General features: G+C 47.0%; 1 long non-coding RNA gene across 1 annotated transcript; it reads right to left on the bottom strand.

Annotated features, from left to right (window-relative positions):
* Positions 1-13195: 13195 nt before the first annotated feature.
* On the bottom strand, positions 13196-15067 carry LOC132591256 (uncharacterized). Its single transcript, XR_009556873.1, has 2 exons — positions 14991-15067; positions 13196-13308 (listed from the first exon to the last, which is right to left on the bottom strand). It is a non-coding gene; the product is annotated as an uncharacterized LOC132591256 (long non-coding RNA).
* Between the last annotated feature and the right edge of the window lie 6684 nt (positions 15068-21751).

Genomic DNA, 21751 nt, shown 5'->3' with positions numbered 1-21751 from the left:
CATTTCTCGTATAAAAGGGAATATTTTAATGACATTAACTATATTGCATAATCTCACATTGAAATCGCAGGTGGCAATAGTGTTGAAGCTAAAGATGCATGTTCTGCAAATTTAAAATTTAATGTGAACAACAAAGCTCTGGATACTACTGTGGAGACAGTTTTGTTTATTCCACAACTCAGTTGTAACATGCTTAGTGTGTCCAGTTTGGACAGCAAAGGTTTCCAGATAATGTTTGGAAATGGGAAATGTAATTTGACTAAGAATGGTGAGGTGTATGTTCAAGCCATGAGAACATATGAGAAATATCTTAAACATAATTGACTATTTAGACATTAAAATTAACAAACAAGCAGCCTTAATTTTTATCGATGCCGAGAAGGCTTTTGACAACGTCTCATGGTGTTTTATGAAAAAGAATCTGGAGGCAATGGGGATGGGAAAGATCCTTATGAACTGTGTGGGAGCAATAAAAAGAGAACAGCAGGCGAAAATCATCATAAATAATGACCTGACAGAGCCATTCAGAATCTCAAAAGGCACGAGGCAGAAAATCATAAACTACTGGATTTTGAGGGATTCGAGAATAAATTTGGCTGGCACGCCTATTTGGAAGATGGGAAAATCAAAGTACATAAAGGGTTCAACACACATATTATTAATAAATAATTAGTAAAGGTGTGCTAAATGAACTAATAACAATAGAAGAGGTTCAAGGAGTAATAAAAAGGTTGAAAGTAGGAAAGGCCCCGGGTCCAGACGGCTTAACAGCCAAATTTTATAAGGAGCTGATAGATGAAATCTCACCTGTAATGTTAAGATTAATGAATGATATTTTGGTAAAAGGAGAAGTTCCAAATTCATGGAAAAGGGCTTATATTACTTTAATACCCAAGGGAGATCTTGATCTAACAAATATAAAGAACTATCGTCCGATATCGTTGTTAAATACGGATTATAAAATTTTTGCGGATACTTTGGCATGCAGATGGAAGAAGGTATTGAATACGATTATACATAAAGACCAACAAGGATTTTTACCGGATCGACAAATGAGAAATAATATAAGAACAGTGATAGATGTGATTGAATATCTAGATTTAAGAATTGATGTCAAGGCAGCCCTAGTATTCGTAGACGCTGAGAAAGCCTTTGACAACGTATCTTGGAAATTCATGGAAAAAAGTTTGGAGAAAATGGATGTTGGGGAAAGGTTTTTGAGAGGAATTAGAGCAGTATATCAAGAACAAAAGGCTAACATAATAATTAACAGCGTATTAACAGAAGATCTAAATATAGAGAAGGGCACTAGACAGGGGTGTCCCTTGTCGCCACTCCTATTTATTTCAGTGATGGAGATCCTAATGAATAATATCAGAGAAAATAAAGTGGTAAAAGGAATAAAAGTGGGTAGGAAGGAATTCAAGGCAAAGGCTTTTGCCGATGATCTTATTTTGATGGTGGAAGATCCGAAAGAAACGATGGAGGTGATGTTAAAGGAGATAGAGGATTTCGGCAATTTGGCAGGTTTTAAATTAAACACGACTAAAACTAAGATGATGGTAAAAAATCTAAGTAAATCAGAGACGGAGGAATTACAAACCAAATATGGGATTATGGCAGTAAAAAAAATAAAATATCTAGGTATCTGGTTGACACCTAAAAACATAAATTTATTCAGTGATAACTACAAAGTAATCTGGAGAGAAATAGAAAAAGATTTAGAGAAGTGGAAACATCTGAGTTTATCGCTATGGGGAAGAATTGCTATTATTAAGATGAACTTGTTGCCAAGAATGCTTTTCCTTTTCCAAATGCTTCCGGTAATTAAAGGCACAAGCTGTTTCGATCACTGGAGGAAAAAAATTTCAAGGTTTATCTGGCAGGGAAAACCGCCGAGAATAAAACATAAATTATTAATAGATAAGAAAGAGCGAGGCGGTTTTGCACTGCCAGATCTAAGAACTTACTATGAGGCAGCATGCCTGATTTGGGCGAAGGAGTGGATAGCCTTAAAGGATACTGATTTGCTGGACCTCGAAGGGTTTAATAACAGACACGGTTGGCATGCGTACCTCTGGCATAATAAAGTTAAATCCCATAGGGGATTTTTAAATCATATTTTGATTAAGCCAATCTTTGAGGTATGGGAAAGGTACAAAAACCTTCTCGAGAGAAAAACGCCCCTTTGGTTATCGCCAACAGAAGCATTAGCTGTAAAGAAAAAAAACATGGAGGCTAATTGGCTAACATATGCAGATATGATAATAAAGACAGACAAAGGCTGGAAAATGAAGCCTTATGACGACCTTAAGAATAGGATGACAACCTGGTTACAATACCACCAGACTCAGGATTTGTTTAATGAGGAAAAAAGAGTGAACGGCTTTGAGAGTAGCAAATCGAGATTTCAAATTGATATAATTGAAGGAAATAGCAAATTGTTCTCAAAAATGTACGACTACATACTAGAATGGAACACCAAGGACGAAGAGACGAAAGACGTAATGATTAAGTGGGCCAGGGACTTTGGTTATAATATTGACATTGATTTATGGTTGAAGTTATGGAACCAAGGTTTAAAATTTACAGCGTGTACGGTACTCAAAGAAAATCTTATGAAGATGATGTACCGCTGGTACCTGACCCCGGTAAAATTGGCTAGGATTTGTAAGAATAGAGAAAAGAAATGCTGGAAATGTAATTTGGAAGTTGGGGATATGTACCACATGTGGTGGCTGTGTAAAGAAGTGAAACCTTTTTGGGAACTAATCTATAATGAGTTAAAAAAGATTCTAAAATATACGTTCCCCAAGAAACCAGAAATGTTTCTGTTGGGATTGTTAGGAAGGGAAATCAAAAAGGAAGACGAGAAAGTATTTATGTATGCCACCACTGCGGCTAGAATGGTATTGGCGCAAAGATGGAAAACTGCGGATATCCCCACAGTAGAGGATTGGAGGATAAAAATGGTTGAATATATAGAGCTGGCCAAGCTTACTGGGAAGTTAAGGGAACAAAGAGATCAAAAAGTACAAACAGAGTGGAGTAAATTTGTGGAATATCTGGAAACGTATTTGTCACGGTGGCCGGAGTGGGCTACTTCAGAGTAACGACTCTTCACACCTCTGCATTTTATGGTTTTATTGGTGCTGCGTATTTACAGTGCTAATGGCAGTGCTATTTACAAAGACACATCTGCTCCGCTTCTATCAGAACCTCCAAGTGGCTTTTGGCGCGTTTCGCGCCAGCATAACAACTTGGGGAGACCCATCCCTCACATCCACCCCCCTCCCAAGCCCCCCTTCTTCCCTCCCGAGAGGCTGCACGGGTGTCAGTGGTGACTGAAAGCCTAAAAACTCCGTGCTGTCCGAGCCGGTTGGTGTGAACACCTCCCCCCAGTCCCGTTGGCCCCCTCCTTCCTCCTGGGAAGACGGAAAACCCAAAAAGTCCGTGGCCTCCGAGCTGGTGGGTGTGAAGATCTGCTGCCAGTCCACCTCTTCTTCTGACCGGATGGACCTCGGATATGCCCATATCTCCTCCTCCGTGTCCTCAAACTCTGCTTCCCATCTCCATGGCGAGCTGCTCTCCACCTCCTGTGTCCCCTCCTCCTCCCCTCCCCGTTCCATGTGCCAGGGCTTGGGCCTGTGTGGGAAGAGGGCATGGAATTCTTCCACTAAGAATTCCTCCTGTATCTGAGTGGCTGGGACCCATTCATTCTGGGACGGTGGGGCGTCCTCCCACGCCATGAGGTACTCCAGGCCCCCCACCCCTCTTCGGGAATCAAGAATTTCCGTGGCCTCATTGAGCTGCTCCATACCTCCCCTCTCTCTCCCTCCCTCGGGGGGCTGTTCGCTGCCTCTGAACCTGCTGCTTTCCCTGTATGGCGACAGCAGCGATCTATGAAATACTGGGTGCACCCTCATGTCCTCTGGCAGTGCCAGCCTGAATGCCACCGGGTTTACCTGTTGCGTGACCGTAAAGGGGCCCAATCTTCTGGGTGCCAGCTTCTTGCACCGCCCCCTCGTGGGAAGGCCCTCTGAGGACAACCACACCTTGTCCCCCACCCTGATGACCTCCCCTGGCCGCCTGTGGCGATCTGCCCCCTTTTTGTACGCTTCCTTGGCCCTCTCCAAGTGTTCTCTGAGTTGCTGGTGCACCGTCTCCAGTTCCTCTGCCCAATCCTCTGCCTGTGGGCCCTCCTCCTCCTCCTCTCCTCCTCCTCCTCCCCCTCCCTCTCTGGGAAAGATCTGAGGTCGCGCCCGTAGTTGGCCTTAAAGGGCGACACCCCTGTGGAGACGTGCACCGCATTGTTGTAGGCAAATTCTGCCAGTGGCAGACGATCCACCCAGTCTGTTTGTCTCTGGCTGACGTAACATCTCAGGTACTGCTGCAAAATGGCGTTGACCCTCTCCGCCTGTCCGTTGGTCTGCGGATGCCTCGCCGTCGACAAGCTGACCTCCACCTGCAGGAGGTTCATGAGCCGCCGCCAGAACCTGGAAACAAATTGGCGGCCTCGATCCAAAAGAACCCTTAAAGGTAATCCATGCAGTCTGAAGATGTGGTCAACAAACAGTTTGGCCGTCTCTTCTGCAGAGACCGCCCTGGCACACGGTATAAAGTGGCACATTTTGGACATAAGGTCTACCACCACCAACACTGCTGTCTTGCCCCTTGACGAAGGCAGGTCTGTGATGAAGTCCATGGACACTACTTCCCACGGCCTGTGCGGTGTGGCTAAGGGCTCCAGCAACCCTGCTGGTGCTGCTCTGACCGCCTTTGCTCGCTGGCAGGTGTCACAGCCCCTTACATAGTCCCTCACATCTTCCCGCACCCCTGGCCACCAGAAGTGTCTCATGACTAAGTGCGTGGTTTTGTCCCTTCCAAAATGACCCGCCGTTGGGTTGTCGTGCATCTGCTTGAGGACCTTACCTCTGAGCTGGTTGGTGGGCAGGTACAGGGCTCCCTTGTAAAAAAGCAGCCCCCTTCGTTCTGCAAAGTCCTTTGCCTGCTCCCTCCCCCCTCGCAGCTCTCTGAAGATGCGGGTGGCGAACTCATCTGCTGCCGTCAGTGCTGTGAGTTCTGCCTCGCTTACCACTGCTGCTCCGCAGGACCATGCCGACGGGGGGAAAATATGCCGGGGTGCTGGTGGCAACTCCTCCTCCATGTACTCTGGCTTGCGGGAGAGGGCATCTGCCCTGACATTCTGCTCCCCCGGTATGTAGTGGATGGAGAAGTTGAAGTGCGAGAAGAACTCTGCCCACCGTATCTGCCGCTGGTTGAGCACCCTGGCTGTTCTCCAGAACTCCAGGTTCTTGTGGTCTGTGCACACCTGAATGGGGTGCTTGGCGCCCACCAGGAAGTGTCTCCAGTGTTTAAACGCAGAATGGATCGCGAGAAGTTCCTTATCAAAAACCGTGTAGTTGCGCTCTGGCTGTGTCAGCTTTCTGGAGAAGAAGGCGCAGGGTCTCCACTCTCTGTTGGCATCCAGTTGCAGCAAAATGGCGCCCACCGCGCGGTCTGAAGCGTCGGTGTCAACGCGTAGGGGCGCATCCTGCACCACGTGGAACAGGTTCTGGTCTGAGGCGAACACCCTCTTGAGGCTTTCGAACGCTGCTTGCGCCTCCGGCGTCCACCTGAACTTCTGCTTGCCTCTCAGGCAGTCTGTGATGGGAGCCGTAACACGATAGAAGTTCTTGATGAACTTCCTGTAGAAGTTGGCAAAGCCTAGTAGGCGCTGGGTATCTTTGCGCGTCCTGGGGCTGTGCCAGTCCAGGATGGCCTGCACCTTGTCCTTGTCCATCGCTAGTCCCGTGTCCGACAGCTTGTAGCCCAGGAAGTCCACCTCCTTGGTGTGAAACTTGCACTTCTCCAGTTTCACATACAGGTGGTGCTCCTTCAGGCGCTGCAACACCTCCCTGACATCCTTCACGTGCTGCACCGGGTCTTTGGAGTAAATAAGGATGTCATCCAGGAAGACCAAGCAGTTTTTGAAGAGTAGGGACCCCAGGACGTGGTGCATGAAGGCCTGGAAGCATGCCGATCCTCCTTGCAAACCGAAGGGCATCACCAGATATTCAAAAGAGCCCAGCGGCGTGAACATTGTGGTCTTCCACTCATCGCCTTCCCTGATCCTGATCAAGTTGTACGCCCCCCTCAGGTCGAGCTTGGTAAAGATCTTTCCCCTGCGTGCCGCTGTCAGCAGATCGTCCACTCTGGGCATTGGGAAAGCCACTGGTTCCGTCATGCTGTTGAGCCGTCTAAAATCCACCACCAGACGGCGCTGTTGCGTGTCTTTCTTGTCCACCCAGAAGACCGGGCTGCCCCCTGCTGCCTTGCTTTCTCTGATGAACCCCCTCTTGAGGTTCTTGTCTATGAACTCCCTCAGATCCTCCAGTTCCTGATCTGACATGGAGTACAGCTTGGCTGTGGGTAGCGTGGCTCCCGGCACCAGGTTGATCTGGCCGTCAAAGGACCTGTGGGGGGGTAGGTGGTCGGATTCCGCTTCGCTGAAGACCTCCTGCAGGTCCCAGTACGGTTTGGGTATCGCCTCACCCCCTTTGATGTGCATGGTGGCCACTGTGGCTATTGGAGGCCCCTCCCCTGGTTGGCGCTGCATGCAATGTTCCAGACAAAAGTCTGATCCAAACGTGATGCATCTCTGGTGCCAACTGATGGAGGGGTCGTGGCGCGCCAGCCAGCTCATGCCCAAGACGATGGGGGGGGGGTCTGAGATGGTGGTGACGTTGAATGCCAGTGTCTCTGAGTGCCTTCCCACCGTCATCCTCATGGGGGGGGTCTGGTGGGTGATGGCCCCTCCCAGCAGCTCCCTGCCGTCTATGGTAGAGACGTGCAGGGGAAAATCCAGCTGCAGAAGTTGGATCTGGTGCTCTTCTGCAAAGTTCCTCGAGAAGAAGTTGGCTGAGGCACCACTGTCGATTAACGCGAGAACCGTCAGGGGATAGCTATTTGGGAGCGTTAGCGTCACTTCTAGAACCACCCCTGCTCTGGGGGGGGGGTTGGCACTGCTCCTCGCTGTGCGGGTGGGTGGGCTGGGGCTGTTGTGTGCTGACTGCGCCTGGCCGCTGCCCCTTGTCTCCTGCAGCCAGGCTGTCTCGTTTCCCTGCTGTGGTGCTGCATCAGTGGGGGAGGGCACAACCGTTCCCGCCTTTCCTTGCCACTCCCTGCGATGTGGGCAGTCTCTGACGCGATGCTGAGGGGAGTTGCAGAGAAAGCAGTTCCCGCCTCTTCCCTCCTTGCGTCTTGGCACCGCCGGGGTTTGAAAAGCCCGCGCGCGCGCTCCTCCGATCTCCATCGGTTCCGGCTCTGGGGCTGGTGTGGGCTGGGCAAGGGGTGGGCCCTGGGGCGGGGCTGGATGGTGAGGTCTGTCTTGGGAGCGTGGGAACCAGGGTCTGGAGGCGCGCGCCGTTTGTTTATCGTTCCATCTGGATTCCTGTCTCACCCCCACCGCCAGCGCCGCTTTGCTCAACTCATCCATAGTCTTAGGTTTAGTTCATCCTTAACGTCTGAGTGCAGCCCCATATAGAAAGCTGACCGCACGGGATCACTGTTCAGATCCCACCCCAATTTGTGCACCAGCATGGTGAATCTTGCCCAATACTCTCTCACTGTCAATTTTCCTTGTGTTAAATTATGCAGCTGCTCCTTAGTGGCTTCCATTTCACTGTCACTTGAATACATGATTTTTAAAGCTTCTAGAAATAATTTTACATTCTTCATGCAATCGTTCCTTTGCGCTATGAGCGAGCGATCTGACCCATTCGCGGGCGGCCCCCGTCAAGTGCTCTATGATAAAGGAGACCCTGTGCGCGTCATCTGGGAAGTCTGCATCATGCAATTCCAGCGCATAAGTTATCTCCGTCTCAAATCCTAGGTACTCTCTCGGGTCGCCGCTAAACTTGGTGACTAGGGTTTGTCCCCTCCTCACTTGGACTAGCTGGGGCTGGGGCACCCCCCCCCACCTCTTGAGGCTTTTTCCTCATCCAGCTTTTTCTGTAAGTCCAACACCATTACCCTTAGCTGCTTCTCAGTCTCCTCTTTCACTCTCACCTGCTCTCCCAACTTGTGCAGCTCCTCCCGCGTTCCGCGCGCTTCCTCCTGGGCTGCAAGCGATTGCTGGTGTGCCTGTGCTGTCAGGTTCTGTAATTTCTGTATTTCCTGCATCGCAGCTTCTGCTTCCAGCCTCCATTGCTCAGCGTCTTGCGCGCTCATCGCTGCCGCTCCAAAGTAGCCAGAAAGACTTGGAGGTTGCTGTCACGGTGGCCGGAGTGGGCTACTTCAGAGTAACGACTCTTCACACCTCTGCATTTTATGGTTTTATTGGTGCTGCGTATTTACAGTGCTAATGGCAGTGCTATTTACAAAGACACATCTGCTCCGCTTGTATCAGAACCTCCAAGTGGCTTTTGGTGCGTTTTGCGCCAGCATAACAACTTGGGGAGACCCATCCTCTTCCCCCGACGCTTTCTGTGCAATTCCGGAGTTGGGGGGATGGGTCTGCCCCCCTTCCTTCCCCCTTCCTGTCCCACCTGGGACGATGGCTCCTCTACCCTGCCAGAGCCTCGGACACCACTTCCTGTTTCCCCGCTTGAGCTGGAGCTTTCCCTCTTTTCAGCCTCGCTCTGGGCTGGGCTGGAACTCAGGAGGGGAGGGACTTCGCGATAGCCCTTGTACCTCACAGTATTGTAAGACTCTAAAGACACTAACAGGTCTGAAATAATACCTACAACAGGAAATAGTGAGTTAAATATAAAATATGGATAAAGAAGGGGATTGATGAAAATAAGATAAAAGAAAAGCGCAAAACGTAAGAGATAAATTGTAAAACTAAATGTGAAGTGAAAGGGAAGCTGGGTTCGGCAGAACCAAAACTGGGTACGAAGGTAGGGGGGAAAGGGAACATGTAAACATTTGTTTGGTAATGGTTTATGTATTTTATTTGGCCTAATTTGCATCTTATAAATGTATGGTTATGTGTATGTCAGAAAAAACAATAAAAATTATTTTTAAAAATAATAATTAGTAAAGGTGTGGGAGAAACACAGACAACTTTTGGAACCCAAACCCCCAAAATGGTTATCACCAGTAGAAATAATAACAATAAAGAAATTAAATTCGGGATGGAAAGTGGGGAAAATATAAAGATTTAATTGAAGAAAATCAGGGGGAATTTAAAGTTAAAAAATTTGAAGTTATTAAAGAACATGTAACGGGGTGGCTCCAATATCACCAAATCTGTAGTAGATTTAATGAAGATAAGGGGGGGGGAAGGATTTAGAGAGGAACCATCCTTAATAGATATAAATTTATTACAAAATAATCAGAAAATTATCTCTAAAATGTATAATACACTTTTGGATTGAGAAGTAAAGGATGAAATGGTAAAGGAAACAATGATGATGATGATGATGATGATGATGATGATGATGATGATAACAATAATAATTTATTATTTATACCCCGCCCATCTGGCCGGATTCCATGAACATAGAATCATAGAGTTGGAAGAGACCACAAGGGCCATCCCGTCCAACCCCCTGCCAAGCAGGAAACACCATCAAAGCATTCTTGACATATGCCTGTCAAGCCTCTGCTTAAAGACCTCCAAAGGAGACTCCACCACACTCCTTGGCAGCAAATTCCACTGCCGAACAGCTCTTACTGTCAGGAAGTTCTTCCTAATGTTTAGGTGGAATCTTCTTTCTTGAAGTTTGAATCCATTGCTCCGTGTCCACTTCTCTGGAGCAGCAGAAAACAACCTTTCACCCTCTTCTATATGACATCCTTTCATATATTTGAACATGGCTATCATATCACCCCTTAACCTTCTCTTCTCCAGGCTAAACATACCCAGCTCCCTAAGCCGTTCCTCATAAGGCATTGTTTCCAGGCCTTTGACCATTTTGGTTGCCCTCTTCTGGACACGTTCAGAAGCAATGGGCTTGGGAAAATCTATTCATATGGAAAAATGGGAAAGATTATGGGAAACATCTTGGAGGTTTACAGCGTCTGAAAGTATTTGAGAAAACATGATCAAGATGTTTTACAAATGGTATTTGACGCCGGTGAAGATCAACAAAATGTATAAGACCAAGGACATGTCATAAGGAAGTGGGATCCTTCACTCATATTTGGTGGAATTGTGAAAAAATAAAACCATTCTGGAACAAAATATTAGAAGAATTGAAAAAAAAATATTTAAATATAATATTAAAAAGCCCCGGAGTCTTTTCTACTGGGAATGGTAGGGGAAGATATAAGTAAACAAGATGAAAAGGTCTTCCTTTATGCAGTAGTAGCGGCGAGAATTTTAATTGCTAAAAATTGGAAAAAGGAGGAAACTCCTACTATTAGAGAATTGCAAGAAAAAGTAATAAGCTATATTGAATTTGCCAAATTAACAAATTCAATTAGAGGGGGAAGAATTCAAAAATTCAAAAACAATTGGAAAAAGTTTGGGGACTATCTAAAAAGCTTGGATTTACTTCCAATGTTCTGTAAAGATCCCAAGATGAAAAATAAAAGAAAGCATTACAATATTGAGTTAAAATTAACCTGGTAGGAGGACAGGGGGAGGTCAATATAAGTAGGAATTATTTGGAATTAGTAGAAGTTACTATATGATTTATAGTTAAGGTTATTTGAGTTAGGTAATTGATTTAAATTTTTGTTTGTTGTTGTTTAGTCGTTTAGTCGTGTCCGACTCTTCGTGACCCCATGGACCATAGCACGCCAGGCACTCCTGTCTTGCACTGCCTCCCGCAGTTTGGTCAAACTCATGTTCGTAGCTTCGAGAACACTGTCCAACCATCTTGTCCTCTGTCGTCCCCTTCTCCTAGTGCCCTCAATCTTTCCCAACATCAGGGTCTTTTCCAAAGATTCTTCTCTTCTCATGAGGTGGCCAAAGTATTGGAGCCTCAGCTTCACGATCTGTCCTTCCAGGGAGCACTCAGGGCTGATTTCCTTAAGAATGGATAGGTTTGATCTTCTAGCAGTCCATGGGACTCTCAAGAGTCTCCTCCAGCACCATAATTCAAAAGCATCAATTCTTCGGCGATCAGCCTTCTTTATGGTCCAGCTCTCACTTCCATACATCACTACTGGGAAAACCATAGCTTTAACTATACGGACCTTTGTCGGCAAGGTGATGTCTCTGCTTTTTAAGATGCTGTCTAGGTTTGTCATTGCTTTTCTCCCAAGAAGCAGGCGTCTTTTAATTTCGTGACTGCTGTCACCATCTGCAGTGATCAAGGAGCCCAAGAAAGTAAAATCTCTCACTGCCTCCATTTCTTCCCCTTTTATTTGCCAGGAGGTGATGGGACCGGTGGCCATGATCTTGGTTTTTTTGATGTTGAGCTTCAGACCATATTTTGCGCTCTCCTCTTTCACCCTCATTAAAAGGTTCTTTAATTCCTCCTCGCTTTCTGCCATCAAGGTTGTGTCATCTGCATATCTGAGGTTGTTGATATTTCTTCCGGCAATCTTAATTCCGGCTTGGGATTCATCTAGTCCAGCCTTTCGCATGATGAATTCTGCATATAAGTTAAATAAGCAGGGAGACAATATACAACCTTGTCGTACTCCTTTCCCAATTTTGAACCAATCAGTTGTTCCATATCCAGTTCTAACTGTAGCTTCTTGTCCCACATAGAGATTTCTCAGGAGACAGATGAGGTGATCAGGCTCTCCCATTTCTTTAAGAACTTGCCATAGTTTGCTGTGGTCGACACAGTCAAAGGCTTTTGCATAGTCAATGAAGCAGAAGTAGACGTTTTTCTGGAACTCTCTAGCTTTCTCCATAATCCAGCGCATGTTTGCTATTTGGTCTCTGGTTCCTCTGCCCTTGCGAAATCCAGCTTGCACTTCTGGGAGTTCTCGGTCCACATACTGCCTAAGCCTGCCTTGTAGAATTTTTGTTAGTAATGTATAATTAGTTTTGATTAGAGATTTTTATTGTATATATGTATTTCAGTTGTATGGTTTTAATTGAAATTTCAATAAAGATTTTTAGATTTTTTTAAAAAACACAGAATCTTGAAAGGCACGCTTTTGCCCTTATTGTTTATACTTACATTGGAAGTATTATTACAGAAAACAAGGAAATCAGAAAGCATAATAGGAGTAAAACATGGAATGAGAGAATATAAACTAAAGGCATTCGCTGATGACGTAGTCCTAACGCTACAAGATCCGCAAACATCAGCATCAGAGGCCTTGAAAATTGAGGAGTATGGGGCACTAGCGGGATTAAAATTGAACAGAAACAAGACAAAAATGATGGTGAAAAATCTGAACTTAGAACAAACAGACCAGTTACAATAAAAAATAGGAATAACAGCGGTTAAGAAAGTAAAATATTTAGGTATCTGGTTATCACCAAAAAACTCATACCTGTACAAAGACAATTACATAACAGCATGGAAGGAAGTGAAATTCAATCTGGAAACATGGAGCAAGCTTAACCTATCTTGGTGGGGCAGAATGGCTGCTATAAAGATGTCAATATTATCGAAGCTACTTTCCTTATTCCAAACAATCCCAATTATTACAGGCAAAACACAATTTAAAGAGTGGCAAAAGGTAATTTCACATTTTATATGGCAGGGTAAAAAGCCCAGGATAAAGTTTAAAATTCTAACTGACAAAAAAGAAAGGGGTGTCTTCTCCCTCCCTGACCTTGAACTGTATTATGAATCAGCATGTATAATATGGATAAGGGATTGGTTAAAATTGGAAAATTTAGAATTATTAGACCTTGAAGGTTTCCAAAACTGATACGGTTGGCATGCGTACCTGTAGTATGATAAGGTACAAGTTCATAAGGATTTTTTACAACACACCATGAAGATGCCATTATTGGAAGTTTGGCTGAGATACAGGGAATGGTTTGAAAGGAAGACTCCAGGATGGTTATCAGCTCAAGAGGCCTTATTGGTAAAGAAACTTAACATGAAGGGAAACTGGCTGACTTACAGAGATATAGTGGAACCTCTACTTACGAATTCAATCCGTTCCGAATGCACATTCGTAAGTAGAAACATTTGTAAGTTGAAATGATGTTTCCCATAGGAATGCATTGGGAATGGATTAATTCATAGAATCATAGAGTTGGAAGAGACCACAAGGGCCATCCAGTCCAACCCCCTGCCAAGTGGGAAACACCATCAAAGCATTCCTGACAGATGGCTGTCAAGCCTCCGCTTGAAGACCTCCAAAGGAGGAGACTCCACCAGATTTCTTGGTAGCAAATTCCACTGTTGAACAGCTCTTACTGTCAGGAAGCTCTTCCTAATTCACATAAGGAGATTTATGCATTGTATCAGAATAAGACGTGGACCCTTACTGACCTACCTCCTGGTAAGAAGGCCATATTAAGAAGGGGCAGAAGAGGAAGGGCAGTGCAAGGCTTTTCTCAACGCTATGACATGGGTACAAGCAAGGGCATGCTGACAAGGGCCTGTACAACAAGTCAAGTGATGGACAACTTTTCATACCTTTTAGCGTTTGTTGAAGACTTGATTCTTGCCACAGCAAATGACAGACACTATGCACAGGTTGTGAAACATCTAAGCAAAGAGGTTGAGGTCAAGGAACTGGGAAAGATCCAGAACTACCTCGGAATCCAAGTTGAAAGAGAAGATGGGTCAAAAGATTCATCACCTAATCCAGAATTTGCAAATGCAAGATGCACTCCCAAGTTGCAACGCCCATGGCTACTGACTTCTTAAAGAATCAGCAGGATTTGAAACCATTACCTGACAACATAGAATCCAGGTCAGAAACATGGGGGGCCATGGGGGGCATGGGGGTGAAACTGTAATTCCTAAGACAAAAGCTGCTAAGGGCGGAAATAATAAAGTGGGCTTCCTCCCTTTCCTCTTTCCCCCAAAGGTTAGACCAGGCATCCCCAAACTGCGGCCCTCCAGATGTTTTGGCCTACAACTCCCATGATCCCTAGTAAACAGGACCAGTGGTCGGGGAAGATGGGAATTGTAGTCCAAAACATCTGGAGGGCCGAAGTTTGGGGATGCCTGGGTTAGACTCGCTATAACAGCCCCCAGCGCCCCATGCAGGAGCTGACCTGGGACTTCTGGCAGGGCAAGGACTGAGCTTCAAGGGAGGAGAGGGTGGGTGGATCAGGCCTCCTGTTCAGGGATCTCTCCCTGGTCTACTCAAAGGAGATTCCTGGTCAGGAGGGAGAAGTCAAGACAGGCAGCCCCCAACTCTCTCTCTCTTTCTCCAAGATGGCTTCCATTCCTCCCCCAGGGATGCTTCCCTCCCTCCCTCTGCCCCCCAACTTCCTCTGCCCTTCTCCGCCCCCCAGTCTCCCTTTTGCCCAGAGGCCCCCCTGGCAGGCTCACCCTTCTTGCCAAATCTCTCCCAATCTCTCCATCCGGAAGGGCCTCCCCAGATGAGCAAGGAGGGAGGGGGGGGTCTCTATCCAGGCGTCTCTCGCCTCCTTTAACCCTTCCATGGACTCCCTCCCTCCACTTCTCCACCCAAAGGGGAGCCAGGATCGCGGCGCCCCAGGGATTCCTGCCAGGGGGAATCCGGAACTGGCAGAGAGACGCGGAACTGGGGCCTCGGTTCAAGTCTCTGCCCTTAAGGGGGGGCTCCTATTTCATTCCCCCAAAATCGCCCAGGGGGGGCAGAGCAGCTGAGCATCTCTTGACTCTCAAGCAGAGAGGGCGCTGCAAAGTCCTACCCCCCCCAGCTATTCTAATGCGATTTCCTTTCCTGTAATATAAAAGGCAGGGGGATCTCCACTGACGTGAGGCGCCCCCCCCCTCGCCTGATCCACAGAAGGGAGGGGGAGGGGGAACTCCCCTACTTTCCTCTCATCCCCTCCCCCCGCCCAAAAGTCTGCCCTCCCTTCCCAGCTGCCCTGTTTGCAGATTCAGGGGGAGGAAAAGCGCATCCTTCTCTCTCTCCCCGCCCCCCCCCAAACAATATATAGATATATTTTGCACCTCTTTTTTCCTCCTCTTCTGGGAATGTGGATGGAGGCCCCTCCCCTCCAAGCTTGGCTCCCCCACTTCCGGTTCCTTTTCGGATGCGAGCGCCTTAGAGCTACGAAAGTAGAGCAGCCTCTCCCTGTGTTGGGATGGGAAGAGGACGGGACGGCGCTGCCTTTGGCCACCTGCTCTTGGGGCTCCGTGGGGACATGGCCCCCTCCCCACAGAAGAGGGTCGAGATGGCTGGGGGAGGGGCATCATATTTGGGGGTTGGGGGGAGAGAAGGACGTCGTTTTCCTGCCCCATAACTTGCAAAGAGGGCGGCTTGAGGGGGTTGGGTCTGATCCAGCCAAGCCCATGTTGCCCAGAGACCCCTTGGCCCAGCTTGGAGAAGAGGATTGCTTGGGAAAGTGGAGATCTAATGATTTAATAATAATAAAAATCATTTTCCGTGTTCCTTCTTCCTGGGTCTGAGGCAGGAAGAGGATGGGAGGGCTTTCCTGATAAAATAATAAGAATAATATTTTATTTGTACCCCGCCCTCTCCAGTCTAGACTCAGGGCGGCTAACAACACTAAAATCACAGCAAGACATAACCAGAAAACAATTTAAAATACAGTTTAAAATACAATGTTGAAAATTAAGATTTAAAAGTTTACATATGCAGCCTCATTTTAAGTAATCCATGAATGAAAAACCCTGACCGGGGGGGGGGGGACAACATAGGGGTCAGTCCGAGTCCAATTCCAATTCAAAGGCGAGGCGGAACAGCTCTGTCTTGCAGGCCCTGTGGAAGGATGGCAGATCCCTCAGGGTCCTGGTCTCCTGTGAGAGTCGTTCCACCAGGTTCCACCAGGTCGGGGCCAGTACTGAAAAGGCCTTGGTCCTAGTCAAAACCAATATGACCACCTTATGGCTTGGAATCTCCAGAATGTTGTTATTTGTGGACCTTAAGGTATTTGTAGCCCGCTGTATGTGTGTCAGGGATATCCAGTGCTCCACCCATTTCCCCCCTTTGGCCCTGCCCACAATTGGCCCTCTGCCTGAAAGGGACTCTCCTGCCTGCTCTTTTGGTGGTGGAAATGACACATGGAAACCGCTGTATAAGAGACCCCACCCACTGTTCAGATATCACCATTGGGAGGTCCAGCCGGCAGCCTCCTCTTCTCCTCAGTCCCGGTGATTCCCAGGGAACACGACTCAAGGTCTCAGTGACCTGAGCACGCAATCAGCAGAGCTCATCTCCAGCGTTAGCGTGGTGTGGTGTGGCAGCAGCAGCAGCAGCAGCAGCAGCAGAAGGAATACTCAGAGAGAAGTCCTTGCATATTTACAAGCGTTTATTATAAAGCATCTAAAGCATCTCGGAAGATAGACCAAACGTGTCTGTCTCCATCCTCAAAGCGAAAGCAAGACTAACTAACAGTATTACAATAGTACAACCAAACGGAAATATACATCATGTGATACATTCAACATCCTCTGCCAAGCCTGTTCCTGTTTAAGGTGGAACAGAATCTACTATGAAATCCTAACAAAACTCCCCCATTCTGTGTAACCTTAAACTTCAGTAATCCCAACTGTAGCTTTGGCACATCCATCTGCAGTTGTTCTTTGTCAATAACCTTGGACAACACATTAGCAGGAAAATCATTACCTGGCATGTAGGACACTTGACCTGGTCCCTTCCTGATACACTCTCTTGCAAGACGTACTTTCATCTGCAAGAACTTGGACCTTTGCTTGCAACCTTCTGAAGCTAGCAAATCCAAACAGGAAATGTTGTCCTGATACACCTGTACTGGACAAGTCACCTTGACTTTGACATCCTGAAACAGTTGCATCAACCACTCGCAATCTGTGAGCGAGAATGAGAGAGTGTTGAGTTCCGCTGCATAGGAACTCAAACTCACTATTGTTTGCTCCTTGCACATCCAGCCAACCAGACAGTGGTTGTACAAGTAGCAAACACCAGAATAGCTTGTGCCACCTGTGGCATCACCACCGAAACTTGCATTTGCAAAAATCTCAAGACCTTCAGTCTTCTGACCTGTCAACTTCAGCCTGCAGTGCATAGTGCTTCGAAGATAGCGACCTATGCGCTGCAGAGCTTGCCAATCCTTAACAGTAGGATTGTTTGCATGCCTGCCAAGCAAATCACAGCTTGCAGCAATGTCAGGTCTTGAACATTTTGCAATGAAGCATAGTTTGCCTAGAACACATCTATAAAAAGTGGTGTCAGAAAATACTTCTGCGTTATCATCTCTCCGATAACCTGGCACCATAGGTGTGTCTATAGGATTTGCATCACCCAAATCCATCCTGTTCAATACCTCTGTAATCTTGTGGGTCTGGTGAACCAGAAAATTACCTACTGTGTCTTTCTCAACTTCCAGAGACAAATAGTTGGAAACTTCACCAAGATCCTCCATGGTGTAGTGTTCCTGCAACTTAGCAAGTGTACGCTGGTACAAATCCTTGTGTTTCCAGAATATAAGCATTTCAGCATCATAACAAAAGCAATACAGTTTGTGCTCCCCCTCTTCCTTGACAAACACACATGAATCAGCAATACTTTGGTGAAAACCTAGAGAAAGCAACATCTCTGTTAGTGTTGTGTCCCAACACCTGGCACTCTTCTTGAGACCAAACAGGGATTTCTTCAGCTTGCAGACCATCCCCTGTGGTACCTGCACTCCTGCAGGTGGAAGTAAAAACAGATCCTCCTGCAAAATCCCAGTCAAAACATTTGCATCATCAGTATCCAATACAATATGTGATACGTGCATTTTCTCCTCCGAAGCAATCTTGAGCAAAAGCTTTAAGCATTCATACTTCACATCGGGTGCAATAGTCTCAATGTTGTTTTCACCTTGAACCTGTGAAAACCCTGTTGCGACCAGTTTGGCTATGTGCCTCACTACCTTGCCATGTTGGTCAGCTTCGGCCTTAAAGACCCACCTGCTGTTTACCAGCTTCATTCCTGGGACCATTTTGACCAGTTCCCAGGTCTGATTCCTATCTAAGGAATCAATCTCTGTTTTCATGGCAGCTAGCCATGGTTTAGCATCTTTTGAGGTCATTTCCTGAACCTCCTTGAAACTTGCAGGTTCTAAAACCTTTTCTGAGCTACTAAGACCAGCATCAGCAGTTTTAGCAAACTCAACAGCAAATCTCTCAGGCTGTTTGCCTGTTGTAGCCTCTTCAGATTTGCAAACACTAATTTCCTCTTTCTCTGGAGAAAAATGACCAATGGTGAGCAGTGGTTCTCCCAATTCAGTGTCAGACTCAACTGCAGGTCTGAGTGAGGTTTCAACACCTTCGTAGCCTGCTGCATCACCAGCTACAGCAGTACCACAACCTCCCACTGAATTTGAACCATCCTGATCATCATCACCTGGATTAATTACATCCTCACTTGGGTGAATCACATCATTTGCATGAACCAGGAAAATTCCCCCACCTTCCTCCCACTTGGGATTGATGGCACCACCTAGGTTAACCAGGGAAATTTCCTCCTTTACCACCCCCTTGGGATTGACATCACCATCTGGGTGAACCTGGGAAATACCTCCCATTTGCACCTTATCTGGATTGGCATTGTGCAACAAGGGTGTAAGTCCCTGCTGCATTGATTTTCCAGAATTCCCAGCTCCCTCACACAAACCACCCTCCCAAGAACTGTTGGGACGTGAGAGATCCTTTTGAATTCGCTTCTCATCCAGGAAAGCATCTAGCTTCTGAGAGGTGAATTCTCCTTCACTGGGACTGGAGCATTTCACTCCAATGGGATCGGCATTACCATCACTCCTGGTGTACCCCTCTTCACTCTCCGAGGGAGTCAGTTGACCATCTTGGCCATTTGCAACTTCACCCACTGAAAGTGTCATTTGATCAGCTAGATCAATATGAATCACTTCACAGGGTGTGGAAGTCTGTCTGCTAGACAGCTTCCCATCATCAGCAATTACATCATTGCAATCAGCAAAAGAATCACAGGGTTGAACCTTTAAACCCTCTCCATGCTCCTCCTTGGACACCTCCTGCAAACTCAGGTGACCATTGGTGTGACGAAAACCACCTGTAAGAAGAAGCTGATTAGTGTTAGCATCACAGGCATCTTCAGGCATATAAACCACATTTTCATCAACATAATCAAAAGTGAACACATATTGATTATCAACTCTTGGAGCATTCAGAAATTCCTCATCGCCTTTCTTGATGAGACAGCTTCCATTTTCAAAAGAAATTCCATACCCTTCTTCAGACATCTGTGAAATGGAAAGCAAATTATTTTGTGCATCTTGCACATACAAAACATCATACAGTGTCAAATTCAGTCCTTTTAAGTAGACATGTCCAGCTCCCTGCACATTTAAAAGTTCTCCATTAGACTTCACAAAACCATCCTGTGAAGAAAAGCAAGTAAACAATTTTTTGTCATTGCAAATGTGCTTCTGAATTGTGGAACTGACAAAAAACTTGCGTTGAACTTTTCGAGCCAGCAAAGTCCCATTTTGCTGCTGTGTGGGCTTCTGCTCCTGGCCGCCCCCCTTCTTCTTTCCAGCCGAAGACTTTTTCTTTTTGCCAGCTGCAGTTGTGGGCTTCAACTCTCTGCCCCCCTGCTCCTGGCCTCGTGACACTGTTGTGGGCTGTAATTCTTCCCCCTTCGGCTGGGCCTTAGCAACAAGCTTCACTTTTGTGGGCATCTCCTCGCCCCTCCTTTGTGACAAAGCTGTTGCACCTGCAAGCTTCTGTTTACGTGTCGGCTTCTGGAAAGACTTTGAAGACTGACCTTCGTTCCCATGGAACTGCACGTCTGTGTGGGATGATGACGCCATGTCCCCCTGAGATTTGCAACTGGCGCCCTCAGCAATTTCCATTGAAGCACTCTGTGCAGCCACTTGTTCCAGGCCTGACGCGACAGCCAGCTCCTGCTGCAATTCCCAAGTGGCGCCCTCAGCTCTTGCATTCACTGGAGACTGCACCCCCCACCACGTCTGACATCACAGCCAGCTCTTCCTGTGGTTTGCAACCGGGTGCCCCAGCACTCCAGCAATCATTTGGGGAATCGCCATCACAGCTTCCTCCCCCTCCAAAAGCTAGCTTCAATGTTTCCCACATCTCGCAAGCCGAATTGCATGCACCAACATAAATCAATTGTCCCGGACACAAACTTGTGATAATCAATCCTCTTGCAAAAGAATCATCTTCCCTCCAGCTGCTAGGGTCTGGGCAATTAGCCCTCCCCCTTTTTTCGGCAATTGTGTACCACACTCCAGCATCCTGCAGCCTCTTCTGTGTACATTTTGCCCAATTCTGATAATTTTCTCCTTGAAGGAAAATTATCTCTTCAGAGCCAGAGCTGTGCAAAAACTCCATTTTCCCTTGTCTCTTACTAACTGGGAAAATGCTTGCAGCCCCTCACAGTCCACTGTCCTCACAGTCATTAATCACTGTGAAGGTTTTACTGCCCGCCATAAAACTTCAGGCTGCGGAGATCAAAGTCTCTTGCTTGCGTGCCTGCCGCGGCAAGTAAAAAGCCTTTCGCTTTTCCACATACCTTCTCTCCTCTTTGTCCGAAGTTTTCCAGCATCCCAGCTGCTTTCGGAACACACTGCCGTTTCCTGCTGCCTCCTGGGCGATTAGCCAATTCATTACTGGGCACGGAACCCTTTTGCCCAGCAATCCATAGTCTGGCGCCCATGACTCTTTGTTCACCGTCTCCACTGGGCCCGTTAACCCTTTGTCCAGCAATCCATAGTCTGGGCCCCATAACCCTTTGTTCAGATATCACCATTGGGAGGTCCAGCCAGCAGCCTCCTCTTCTCCTCAGTCCCGGTGATTCCCAGGGAACACGACTCAAGGTCTCAGTGACCTGAGCACGCAATCAGCAGAGCTCATCTCCAGCGTTAGCGTGGTGTGGCAGCAGCAGCAGAAGGAATACTCAGAGAGAAGTCCTTGCATATTTACAAGCGTTTATTATAAAGCATCTAAAGCATCTCGGAAGATAGACCAAACGTGTCTGTCTCCATCCTCAAAGCGAAAGCAAGACTAACTAACAGTATTACAATAGTACAACCAAACGGAAATATATATCATGTGATACATTCAACATCCTCTTCCAAGCCTGTTCCTGTTTAAGGTGGAACAGAATCTACTATGAAATCCTAACACCCACTGCATTGGCTCCCCACAGCAGCTTGCTAGATGCCTCTGGGATGCCCCATGTATGGGGGGAGCGACATTATTGCACCCCTTTCTCCCCACTGATGCAAATCCAGAGGCATGCTGGAGGTACTGTGCCACTGAGAGGATAAGGCTCTTGAAAGGTCCTTGTCCACTGATACATTCTGCAGTCTGGATTGCTTTAAATCTCTAATCCTAGGAGTTGGGACTGTGGGTAGGAAGAGTGTGTGTCCTCCAAACAATTAAAATGATGCATATTAGGGCAAAAATGAAGCTCTTCACACAGCTTGTGGGATTATTTCCACCTGGAGCATTTTTTTTTTGGTTCAAGACAAATTCTGGAACTACCCCTGCCCCGTTGTGGAATGCGAATCCCAGGCAAGGGAGACTGGCTGTGCTGGGGGTTGTGTCTTCCCCGAGGCCAAGTCTGGGGGTGTGATTCTGCAGGGTGCCTGGTGTTCTCTTGTGCCGAACAAGGCCCACAGCCCACCTTTCTCACAATGCAGGAAGCCCGTAAGTGGGTAGGTCAGTCGGTAGAGCATGAGACTCTGAATCCAGGGATTGTGGGTTAGAGCCCCACATTGGGGAAA

Source organism: Zootoca vivipara, chromosome 2 (assembly GCF_963506605.1).
Source record: "Zootoca vivipara chromosome 2, rZooViv1.1, whole genome shotgun sequence".
Classification (NCBI taxonomy): domain Eukaryota; kingdom Metazoa; phylum Chordata; class Lepidosauria; order Squamata; family Lacertidae; genus Zootoca; species Zootoca vivipara.
The sequence above is the reverse complement of the archived record's forward strand: the minus strand, read 5'-3'. Positions and strand labels throughout refer to the sequence as shown.